At 34.6% G+C, this 12,770-nt stretch overlaps 1 pseudogene; it reads right to left on the bottom strand.

Annotated features, from left to right (window-relative positions):
• Positions 1 to 11,352: 11,352 nt before the first annotated feature.
• Positions 11,353 to 11,953, bottom strand: LOC149230067 (uncharacterized; annotated as a pseudogene).
• Positions 11,954 to 12,770: the final 817 nt, after the last annotated feature.

Here is a 12,770-nt window from a genome sequence, read left to right as displayed (position 1 = left end):
GTCTAACAAAAGGTTAGGTCCCAACCACAAAGTTGCTCGTTTTGACAGATTCCTCGTCCAAACCTCCTTCCTTTCTAGTGGTCTAATGGCCTCTTCCAAAATTCTTCCTAAATGCACTTCCGATCATAAACCCATTAGTCTCGAGCTCTCCATGGATGGTTTTCTTGGCCCCATTCCCTTTAGATTTAGCCCTTTGTGGATTCAGCAAGAGGGTTTCCATGAGGTGGTTTCTGAAGTCTGGAACCGACAAGTCTTGGGATCCCCCTTCTTTGTGTGGGAAGAAAAGTTGCGGGCTCTTAAGAGAAGGCTCAAGGAGTGGGCTAAAACTCTGAAAACTCCAGCTGCCAAGAGAAAAGAGTCATTAGAAAACCTTGATGCCCTCCAATCATCAATGGAGGATTCTGCTGTTACCCAAAGTCTGCTCCAAAAAGAAGTTGAGTTGCAAAAAGCCCTCCATAAAGTTAGTAGGGACGAAGAGGAGTATTGGAGACAAAAATCCAGAAACTTATGGTTACAGGCCGGCGACAAAAATACTAGTTTTTTCCATAAGCAAGCCGAAGCTCGCAAGCAATTCAAAAATGTATCAGAAATCCGCTCCCAAGATGCAGTGGTTAAAGATTTTGAAGGCATCAAGAGAGCAGCCTTCACTTTTTTCAAAGAGCTTTATTCAGCGCCTGCTAATCCTCCTATAGACCCCCATGCCTATCTAATTAATCTAATCCCCCTCTATGTTCAAGACTTTGTCAACACTATGCTGACTACACCGATCAGCATGGATGAGCTCAAGAAAGCATTGGATTGCATGGAGACGGATAAGGCGCCAGGGCCTGATGGGTTCACTACTAGGTTCCTTCAGTCTTGCTAGTCAACTATCAATAAATACCTCCTTAGAATGGTTAGGAAGTCCCAATCTTGCTCAAAGATAGGAGGTAGTACCAATTCAGCCTTCCTTGCATTGATTCCGAAAGAGAAAGGAGCTTCAGATTTTAGTAGATTCCGTCCCATTTCGCTGTGTAATACTAGCTATAAACTGATTACCAAAATAATATCCATCCGACTCAAGAATACTCTACCGAACATCATCCCGGAGAATCAAGGAGGCTTCATCAAAGGGAGAAAGATACTGGATAATATTGTGCTGGTTCAAGAGGCAGTTCATTCAAGTTGCCAAAGAAAAGAGAAAGGAATGGTGATAAAACTCGATCTGGCAAATGCCTTTGACAGGGTGAGGCATGACTTCCTGTTCACTGTTATGACGAAAATGGGCTTCTCAATAACCTTCATAAATTGGGTGAAAGCCTGCATTGCCTCTCCTTGGATTGCGCCGCTAGTAAATGGCCGATCTACTGAATTTTTTAATGCATCTAGGGGATTAAGACAAGGTTGTCCACTGTCCCCTCTCCTCTATGCTATTCAAGCCTCAGTGCTTAGTTTCCAGCTAGACTTTTGTCAACAAGTCCAAACTCTGCCAGGCCTCAGAATGGTGCACAATGTTAAAGACATAAACCATGCCCAATTTGCCAATGATACTCTGCTCCTTGGAGGAACGAGCATTAACTCGGCCAGATCTTTTAAGAAGGAATTGGAAATTTATAAGGAGGCCTCCGACAGCAAGATAAACTATTTAAAAAGCACAATCTATGGCTGGAACTGCTCGATCAAAGAACTGGCTGACATTGCTAGGCTCCTTGAGATGAAAGTCTGTCAGACCTGGGAGTCCTTCAAATATCTTGGGATACCAATCTTCAAATCCGCACCTAAAGTTTCCCACTGGAAGCCCCTCTTAGACAAGCTTAAGCTCAAAATACAAGCCTGGGGAGCCTCCTGGCTGAACACTACTGGGAAAATAATTCTTATGAAATCTGTTCTAATAAGTATGCCTCTTTTTCAACACTCCATTCTTCTTGCTCCCAAAACCTTCCTCAGTAAAATGGATGGTATTCTGAGGAGATTCCTTTGGGAAGGGGGGGGAAATAATGAAAGAAGACTTCATTTATTTAATTGGGACACCATTAAGACGCCAACCCTGGAAGGAGGTTTGCAAATGAGAGATTTGGCTACACAAAATCTCACACCGGGCTCTAAAATCCCGTGGAATATTGTAGCTGGGAAAGTTAGCTGGAGTAAGAAAGTCCTGTGGAAGAAATATTTTCAAGGTCAGTGTTTGAGATGTTTGGATCATCCGCCAAAAACCACCAAAGGTTCCCCAATTTTCAAGCTTTGTCTCTCTACTCTGGAGCATTTCAGTTCCAATCTCTACTGGATCCCAGGTAATGGGAAAAAAATCAGAATATGGGAAGACCAGATCCTAGGAGATCAGCCATTGAACCATATAGAAGGCCTTGCAAATATTAAATTTTGGCTACAGTCCAACAATATGGAAACCCTTTGGGACATATCCACCTGGACGGAGGATTCTGGTAGACGGTGGGACAGCTGGAACCTGGGAGAGGTTCCACATCGATTGCAAACTGAAGCTTCGTTACTTTTAGACAAACTCCAAGGAAAATCTCCCATTTCAGCAACAGCTAAGGACAAAAGAGGGTGGGACTCCCATTCTGGCTCTTTCTCGATTTCTAAAGGTTACAAAAGTTTGATTGTTGTTCCTAATGTCCCTCCTGACCCAACGCAATGGAATTTTATTTGGGCCTTCCCTTCGCTCCCAAAAGTAGACTTCTTCTGCTAGACGTTAGCTCACAACAGTATTCTCACTAGAGATAATCTGAGAAAACGTGGAATGGAAGGGCCATCTAGATGCCCTTTGTGTATGTCAGAGGAAGAAACAGCTAATCACCTGATGTTGTTGTGCCCTTTTGCCAAAGCTATTTGGAAGGAGGTTCTAAGGTCAAGGGCTGACAAGGTTGAGCTGCCAAGAAATATTCCAAATCTACTTCACAAGTGGGCCAAGTTATCTTCGTTCTGCCTCAATAAAAAAACCTTCTTAAGACTGCTTGGATGTGGATCCCTAAATACACCTGCTGGAAGTTATGGTTGGAAAGGAACAACAGATTGTTCAGGGGTGAAATCTGCACTACAAACAACGTTATCTCCAAAATTAAAGCTCTCTTGGGAGAGACTTTGGATGCTAAACCGGCTTTAAGGAATGAAGCGATTCTAGACAGTGAGGAGGAGCTTTGGCTGAAAGATATTGTTCCAAATTATCAAATCAATCCTATTTCTCCGGCCTCTTTCCATGCTATGTGGGAAATTCGCCTAGAAGAACAGGAGTTTCTAAAGTTGTTTTCTGCTCTGGATGACCTCTGTCTCTTCTTCGACAGGGCCTCTAAAGGCAACCCTAGGGCTGCGGGTGGGGGCAGTGTTCTTCTGAATCCTGATGGCTCTACTTTGCTCAGGTATCATTGGGGTCTGGGATTTGAATCAAATAATAGAGCTGAGGCTCTGGCTCTGTGGCAGGGGCTTTCTCTGGCTCTAAATCGGAACATTCACTCTCTGACGGTCTTCGGTGACTCCAGAATTATCATTCAAGCACTGAACTCCCTTTCGAATCCTTCGCAGATCCACTTAGTTCTCATTCTCAAGAAAATTAGATTCATTCTGGCCAAGTTTTGGAAAATATCCTTTTATTTTTCTGAGACATCTGAATTCACAAGTTGATCTGGAAGCCAATCTTGGCTCAGCCCGTAGCCAAAGAACTCTTTCAGTCAATTCTGAAGAATCTCTCTGCATCATTCCATAATCTTCTTAAGACCTTCACTTTCAGCAAATCTGTTCACTCTGCTGCACTAGGGGATTGCACCTGTACTAGTAACAATGGGCTTCTGCAAAAGGCTATTCTCAGGTTTCCTCCAATCCCTGATCGACTGTTCCTGTCACAGTTTGCCCTTCATTCGCACCTGGATCCATTGGTAGGAAATCAATACAGAAATGATTAGATGCACTGGAAGCTCAGTCTCCATTATATGCACTGGAAGCTCAGTCCTCATTAGATGCATTTGACAGAGAGTGAATGTCTGAAGACAAGTAGACAAAAAGTTCTAGGTTTGATCTAATTACATGAAGGGTACATTCTAGGTATGCACTATAGTTGTTGATGATTATGGTATGAGCACCAAGGGCTTTGCTGTAGCATATTGGATTATCTTCCTGTAATTCGTCAAGGATTCAACCTAAGTTGGGCATAGGTCGGTTGGTGGCATATTGGGCTGTGCATGAGGGCACTGGTCTTCACTGTTAACAACTACAGTAGGGTTGTTAACAAATTTAACTCAAAATCTACCTCCAAACAGCATAGAAGAATCATCTATGTTTACTTTTCGATGCTAGCTACTTTGGTTCAACCAGAAATTGGTTTGTATTGCATTTGTCCATGGATTTAGTGGAAGGACGAGGAGCAGGCAATGGTCCTAAACGTATGTATAGAGCAGCACAATGAACAGAGCAAATCCTATTCCGGCAAATTGGATGTATCTTAGACAACAAAAGGCGGTCCAGATAATTCCAGCAGTTTCAAAGCACCTCCAATCATGGATTTAGTGACACAATTCCACCAAAGGGCAGTCCAGTCATTTTTGCAAGCATCAAAGCACCTTCAAGCATGGTCTGACCTCAAAGGCGACACCTCCTGTTGTTTCAAAGCGCGAAACCCCTTTCTGTGTAACAAGAAATTCTGTGTAACAAGAAATTCTATGTAACAAGTACACGGCAACATTTTTGCCGCCTATCAACGCAATTTAACCGTTAAGTAAAAAAAAAAAAAAAAACCAATAGTGGGCTTCTATGGGGCACAATAATAATAATATGGGGACTACATGGGCACAATAACATAATAAAGGGGTTTTATTAATAACAATAAGGGGTTACACTAGTAGTATAGGGACCTAACATTACCCTCTCCTTCAAAAAGTGTTGTCCTCAACACTTGAGTGTTCTTGATGCTTCTGTATAAAATTGTTGTCCTCCCATGTGGAATATTCAACGGGTAATTTCTTGCACTTGATGAGATACTCTGAAATTGATCGATTTCATAGCTATCAGGTTCTTTCTTCTGTGACTACTCCAGGTTCCAATATGATTTTTCCTTCCTTGTCAAGTTCTGGCAATATTGTTTGAACTGGGATGTTCTGCAACTTTTGAATGAGTGGCCACACTTCTTCGTCCTTCTTCTATTCATCCCTTGCTTCATTTATCCAATCTGGTTGGATAATAAAAATATCATATAACAATGCTTCCACATCCTCATCCTTTCTTGAGAGTGCATCTGCAACAAGATTTTGCTTCCCTTTTTTGTAGATGATTTCAAAGCCATAACTAAACATATTTGTGACCCATTTTTTCTATTCTTCTAAATATAATATTTGTTCTAAAAAGTATTTAAGACTATTATGATCCATTTTTACGTTGAAGTGTCTTCCCATTAGGTAAGGTTGCAATCTTTTAAGTGCATGTAGTATTGCCAACATTTCCTTCTCATAAATATCTTGCTTGAGATGTAGCCGTAAAAATACCCAATCGCCTACATCAAAACTTCTTTCACTACGATGTTGATCTACCTTTTGTTTCATTCGATTCTGCACCAAAGTGACGTTATCCTTTAAAAGTTGGAGAACTTGTTGTTGATGCTCGATGTAACCTTTAACCACTTGAATCTTTTTCTTCTTGATATGTCCTTCTATCTTGAGTTTTTGAGGAGGGGTAATTTCTTCCAATGCATTACAAGATATGGTCGAATTCATTTGTGGATGCTTCATGTGATGTTTCACTTCTTGAACATTTTTTTTTTGATATGTCCTTCTATCTTGATAGTTTGAGGAGTGGAATTCTTGCCAATGCATTACAAGATATGGTCGAATTCATTTTTTCTTTCTCGATGTGATCTTTCACTTCTTGAGCCTTTTTCTTCTTGATATGTCCTTCTATCTTGAGAGTTTGAGGAGTCGTAATTCTTTCCAATGCTTTACCAGATATGGATGGATTCATTTATTCCTTCTCTGTGATTGGTTCATGCTATATATCCTTCTCTTTTGATGTTTCTTGATCCTTTTCTTCCTCCTCTTCAAAATCTATGTATAATAAATTCTTCTCAGCACACTTATGACCTTTAATGTATTTGTTATCATAATTGTAACAAAGCCCTTTTGCTTTTTTTTCTTCCAATTGTTGTGGTGGAGAAACAACACTTCCATCTTTATAGTTGTGAGGGGTAGACTTCCTTGTTGCCATAATTTTTCTTTCCACTTTTCTTGCCATCCTAAATGCCTTCTCCAATGAATCAGGTTCCCAAAGATGAACCTCATGTTGAATGTTATCCTTTAAAGTCCCTATGGAGACATCAATCCTCTACTTCTCTTCCATTGAACACTTTTGTTTGAGATTTATTAATTTCCTAAAGGTGTTGATCTTTGTATCCACATAATGTGCTATAATTTCCTCCATGAAAATTGACCACGTAACAAGTGGTTTACGAGAACAAAGCCCTTTATACCATAAAAATTGATCCGGTTCCAAATATGAAGATGAAACATGTACCTTTTGTAACAGTTGCACCTCATGTAGATCAAAATATTGCTTCGTCTGTAGTATCCAATTTACCAGATCCTTGCCATCAAACTTCCTCATATCACCTTTTCTTGATTTTAGGAGCTCGATCTTGAAATGGCTGTAACTCTGTAATCTCAGATCTCCAAGTTCTAAAGTTGTGTCCTACAGTAACTCTCTATGTTCTCTTTCTAATCCCACAAGTATGATCAAGATTGGATTCTGCAAGGAAGAGTTATGTCAAATCTCCCAGGATGACTTGATTATAGACTTGTTCCATAGAGTGCACTTGTACGACGTGCCACGTGTCACTATTTCAACCTTAGGATATGAATAATATACACAGAAAACTACATTCCGTCCTCTTTCTGTAACTTCTTACGAAATTTCAATCTGATGCTCATAGAGAAAGTTATGACGATTTTCCCATGGTCACCTGTTTAGAATGTAATTCAAGAGTCTGCAAAAATCATAACTTCCTCATATTATATCTCCGAAAATATAGCGATACAAGATCTAAAATTCAGACTTGAGGTTCAAACCGATTTCTTCTCAAATGGGTTTTGTTTCTAGCTTCTGAAACTTCATAGTGAAAACGTTATAACGAAAACACCATGATGACCTGTTTGGAGCAACGAAACCGTAGAATCAAAAGCTCTGATACCAAATGTTATGAAACCAGCTCACAAAAAGATAGAAATGAGATATCAACGCCTTCAAAATAAGCCTCTTCGAGGAGGAAACCTCCTTTACATTACACAAATGAAAAATTCTTGGATGATACAAATGACAAGACCTCCTTTCTATATATAGGAGTCTAAGAGGTCATAATATAATCAGAGCTGACATCACAATAATAATATAAGGGAACAAAAATAACAATATGGGGACTACATGGGCACAAAAATATAATAAGGGGGTTGTACTAATAACAATAACGGGTTACACTAGTAGTATAGGGACCTAACATTTTTTTTACTCCAAATCTAGAGATAATAAGCTTTCTATCCTCCAATAATCCTTTTTTCAATTATGAGCTGATGATAAGTGTAAAATTATGTTATTTAATATGGACATTGAAATATTTTATTTATATTTACATATCAAGCTAAACATGAATTACACATCATGTAATATAAATATGACATAAAATTAAGGTAGAAATTGAAGTATTTTATTTATGATCATCATTAACTTTTTTTTATTACTATTTTTCAATTGCTTAATATATTTATTACTTTATTATTTTTGAATATAATGTTTTGTGAGAGAATCTCCCTTATACTAAATTATAGAGTACACTTAATACAATTTTATTAACTAGTAATCATATTACTTTAAGACACATTTTTTCAATTTCAATGGGGTAAAAGCTAGCTTCGATCAAGAGGATAGGATAGGGAATATTTCCTTTTAATCTTGAGGTTGTAGATTATAAATTTCTTTCAAATCATCTCGATATTCCTCCATTAATCTATGGATATGGTACAACCCTACACCTCACATCCATATACAATAACACCTCACATACATATAAAATAACAGTGATGACGAGAATCTCAAGAGCAGATTTTTTTTACTCCAAATCCAGACATAATAAGCTTTCCATTATCCCATAATCCTTTTCTCATTATGAGCTCATGATGAGTGTAAAAATATATTTTTTAATATGTACACTGAAAATTTTTATTTATAGTTCACACATGCCCAACACACATATCAAACTAAACATAGAATGAATTACACCTCATGAAATATAAAGATGGTATAAAATTAATGTAGAAATTGAAGTATTTTATTTATGATCAGCATTAACTTTCTTTTATTACTATTTTACAAATTTTTAATATGTTTATTACTTTATCATTCTTTAATATAATGTTTTGTGACAACATCTCCATTATAATAAATTATAGATCACACTTAATACATTTTTATTAACTAGGAATAATATTATGTTAAACCCATTTTCTCAATTTTAATGGGATAAAAGCTAGCTTGGATCAAGAGGATGGGATAGGGAATATTTCCTTTAATCTTTAGGTTGTATATTATAAATTTATTTTAAATCATCTGGATATTCCTCCATGAATCTATGGATATACTGCAACCCTACACCTCACACACATAAACAACAACACCTCACATACATATAAAATAACAATGGTGATGAGAGTCTCAAAGAGGAGTTTTTTTTTACTCCAAATCCAAAGATAATAAGTTTTCCATCCTCCAATAATCCTTTTCCCAATTATGAGCTCATGATGAGTGTAAACTTATGTTATTTAATATCGACATTGAAATATTTTATTTATAGTTCACACACAATTCACATATCAAACTAAACATAGAATGAATTACACATCATGCAAGATAAAGATGATATAACATTAAGGTAGAAATTGAAGTATTTTATTTATGATCCGCATTAACTTTTTTTATTACTATTTTTCAATTTCTAATATATTTATTACCTTATTATTTTTTAATATAATGTTTTCTGACAACATCTCCCTTATACTAAATTATAGAGCACACTTAATACAATTTTATTAACTCGGAATAATATTATGTTAAACACATTTTCTCAATTTCAATGTTGTAAAAGCTAGCTTCAATCAAGAGGATAGGATAAGGAATATTATCTTTTAATCTTGAGGTTGTAGATTATAAATTTCTTTTAAATCATCTCAATATTCCTCCACGAATCTATGGATAATGGATATACTGCAACCCTACACCTCAAATACATATAAAATAACAATGGTGATTAGAATCTCAAAGAGAAGGTTTTTTATTACTCCAAATCTAGAGATAATAATATTTCCATCCTCCAATAATCCTTTTCTCAATTATGAGCTCATGATGAGTGTAAAATTATGTTATTTAATATGGACATTGAATCATTTTATTTATAGTTCACACACACACAACACACATATCAAACTAAACATAGAATGAATTCCTCATCATCCGATATAAAGATGATATAAAATTAAGTTAGAAATTGAAGTATTTTATTTATGATACGGGTTAACTTTTTTTAATGACTATTTTAAATTTGTTAATATATTTATTACTTTATTATTTCTTAATATAATGCTTTGTGACAACATCTCCCTTATACTAAATTATAGAGCACACTTAATACAATTTTATTAACTAGGAATAATATTAAGTTAAGCACATTTTCTCAATTTCAATGGGGTAAAAGCTAGCTTCGATCAAGAGGATAGGATAGGGAAGGGAATATTTCCTTCAATCTTGAGTTTGTAGATTTTAAATTTCTTTTAAATCATCGATATACTACAAGCCTAAACCTCACATATATATACAATAACACCTCACATACATATAAAATAATAGTGGTGAAGAGAGTCTCAAAGAGGAGTTGTGTTTTACTCTAAATCCACACATAATAAGCTTTCCATCCTCCAATAATCCTTTTCTCAATTATGAGCCGATGATGAGTGTAAAATTATGTTATTTATTATGGACATTGAAATATTTTATTTATAGTTCACACACACAACACACATCAAACTAAACATAGAATGAATTACGCATCATGCAATATAAAGATGATATAAAATTAAGGTAGAAATTGAAGCATTTTATTTAGGATCGGCATTAACTTTTTTTTATCACTATTTTTCAATTTGTTAAAATATTTATTACTTTATTATTTTTTAATATTATGTTTTTTTTTACAACATCTCCCTTATACTAAATTATAGAGCACAATTAATACAATTTTATTAATTAGGAATAATATTATATTAAACACATTTTCTCAAATTCTTTAATTTTAATTTTTTAATATAATTTTTCTCTAATTTTAATTTTTAATAATACAAATTTTGTCCATTCTTAATGTTTCTTTTCTTTAACTTTTAATCTCTCTTGATGATGCTGGAGTATAAGAAATTTTATACATTATGAACAATATTTAGAAAAGAGATTAACATAATCTTCATACATTATACTCTATTTAGAAAAAAGGAAAGAAATTAACAACAATATAATCTTCTACTATGAATATCTGAATACTAAGTTTTTTTTAATTAAATTATTTTATAAAATCAATATATAAATATAAACTTCAAAGTATAATAGAGAATTTATAATTAAATCATTACTTTATGCGAATATTAGAGTGAATAATATTTTATAATAAGAAGAAAAATTATATCAAAATTTATTTTAAATAAATCACTTAAAATTTATATTTAATAACCTATAATCATTTGTTAAAAGAACCTTAATAATTTATTTAAACAACTATTGCTAAAAAACAAAATATATTTTATAAATTTAAAATCATATTTAAAATTTATCTTCACACTAATTTAAAACACATTGACATAATACTAAAATTTAATTTATCATATCTAAATCAAAACTTATATTTATCTTTAATAAAATCATTTACTCATCATCGCCCCATAATTCAAAACCTATTAAAATAACACTAAAATTTGAATTACTATATTTAAATGAAAACCTTTATTTTATCATAAACCAAAAACCCATTTAAAATAATGAATTACTTATTTAACAATTATAAAACAATCGCATTAAACTCAACGGACAGTTCATACAAATACCCTGGGCATTCAAATTTTGTCCATCCATGAAAATATGATGGTTTCAGATATTGACCAGTTACTTAAAAGGCCACAATCAAATTCATTAGAGCGGAAGATCATGAATAAAAATAAATTAAGCAAAACGGTTAAGCAAAACTTCATTCATTCGTTAATAGTATAAACTAAAATTCACTATTTCAAACATATAAATTTATGTAAGTAAAGAGACATGCATTCCATGGTCTCTGATTTCTGCAAAAGCTAGCGGTCAGTCTGGACAGTTTTGCGAGCGGTCAAATACGAGGAGATTTTGGTAGTATGATGCGTTAAAGATTTTGTTGCCGCATTCGCATTTCCACACCACCGGATAGTAAACCTCTACACGTTTTGGAATGCACTGCAGTTTTGGAGTGACGGCGCACTGCACAGGTTTACAAGGGTTGCACCCCTCGCATTTAGCAACGCATGATGATGGCGCGGAGCCAATATGCACCCCTCGTAATGCAACCTCGCTTCCAACCTCTCCCATCACCTGTAACATCCGTTTAATTGTACACCAATATCTTCAATCCAATCCAATACAAATTGACATAATAGATTGTGTAAATATTAATATCAAAACTTACAGAAACGAAATATTACAAAGAAAGCAGGGCCATCACGTTCCGACGAAGTCAGCGATCTCTGCATTATTAATAGGGTTACTGTATCATATTACTGTTTTTGCAAGCATGTGAGAAAATATTTTTGCAAGAAAAATTGAATACCCAATCAGTAATTTATGTAAAGTACACACCCGTAAAGCTCAATAATATTAAAACAGAAACGAGGATCTTCATTCTGGCACAACGTGAGAATCCAGCTTCCATAACCGCGTGTTTTTCTATATCTCAGCAGACACCTCTTTGAACAACGTGTCCCCCCAGCAGAAATCTCTTTGAATAACGTACTCTCCCCAGCAGAATCTCTTTGTATAAAGTATTCTGCCTTGTGTCTCCGAATGTTGTATATATTGAATCTCAAGAGCTAATAATAAAAGGAAAAGGAAAGCATAAAAACAAAAAGCTACGATGCTATAATAAAAGGAAAAGGAAAGCATAAAAACAAAAATAACGTATAAAGCTTATAGCCAAGTCATATTGAACCTTTAGAGCTACGACCCAAATGGAAAGAAAAATAAAGCAAAATGTAAATAAAAGAAAAAAGAAAAACAACATAGAAACCGTTTCTATAACCCAAATCAGTATGGATAATTTCTATTATTTGGGAAAAAGGGTTATTAATATTTTTACGATAATTTATTATTATTTTCTTAGGGATTTTCAATTTTTCTTTGTAGAATAAAAAGCAAATTAACAAGTATTCTGATAATAGGAAAAAGTAAAATAAAACATAAAGCAAATTAAAAAATTAATAATACATAAACATATAACCCAATAGTAATGAGCATTTACTTAAAAAAACAAGTTATCAAATGACATTTTTTTCTTCAAAGAACTCCTATGAATGCTTTTAAATACTTTCAAGTCATCCCCATAGTATCCCCATTTTGGATACTAAGAAAATATTGACATTTATTAGGTTATCACCCATGGAATACATACAATAGCTAAAACTAGCTCAAATTAGAGTACTCATAGATATACATTTTAAGCCTCTTTCACTCATAAAAGACCTTCCCCAAAT

The sequence above is a fragment of the Pinus tabuliformis genome, chromosome J, assembly GCF_031772625.1.
Source record: "Pinus tabuliformis cultivar Carrire ecotype Pingquan chromosome J, CPIR1, whole genome shotgun sequence".
In the NCBI taxonomy this organism is placed as follows: Eukaryota; Viridiplantae; Streptophyta; class Pinopsida; order Pinales; family Pinaceae; genus Pinus; species Pinus tabuliformis.
The sequence above is the reverse complement of the archived record's forward strand: the minus strand, read 5'-3'. Positions and strand labels throughout refer to the sequence as shown.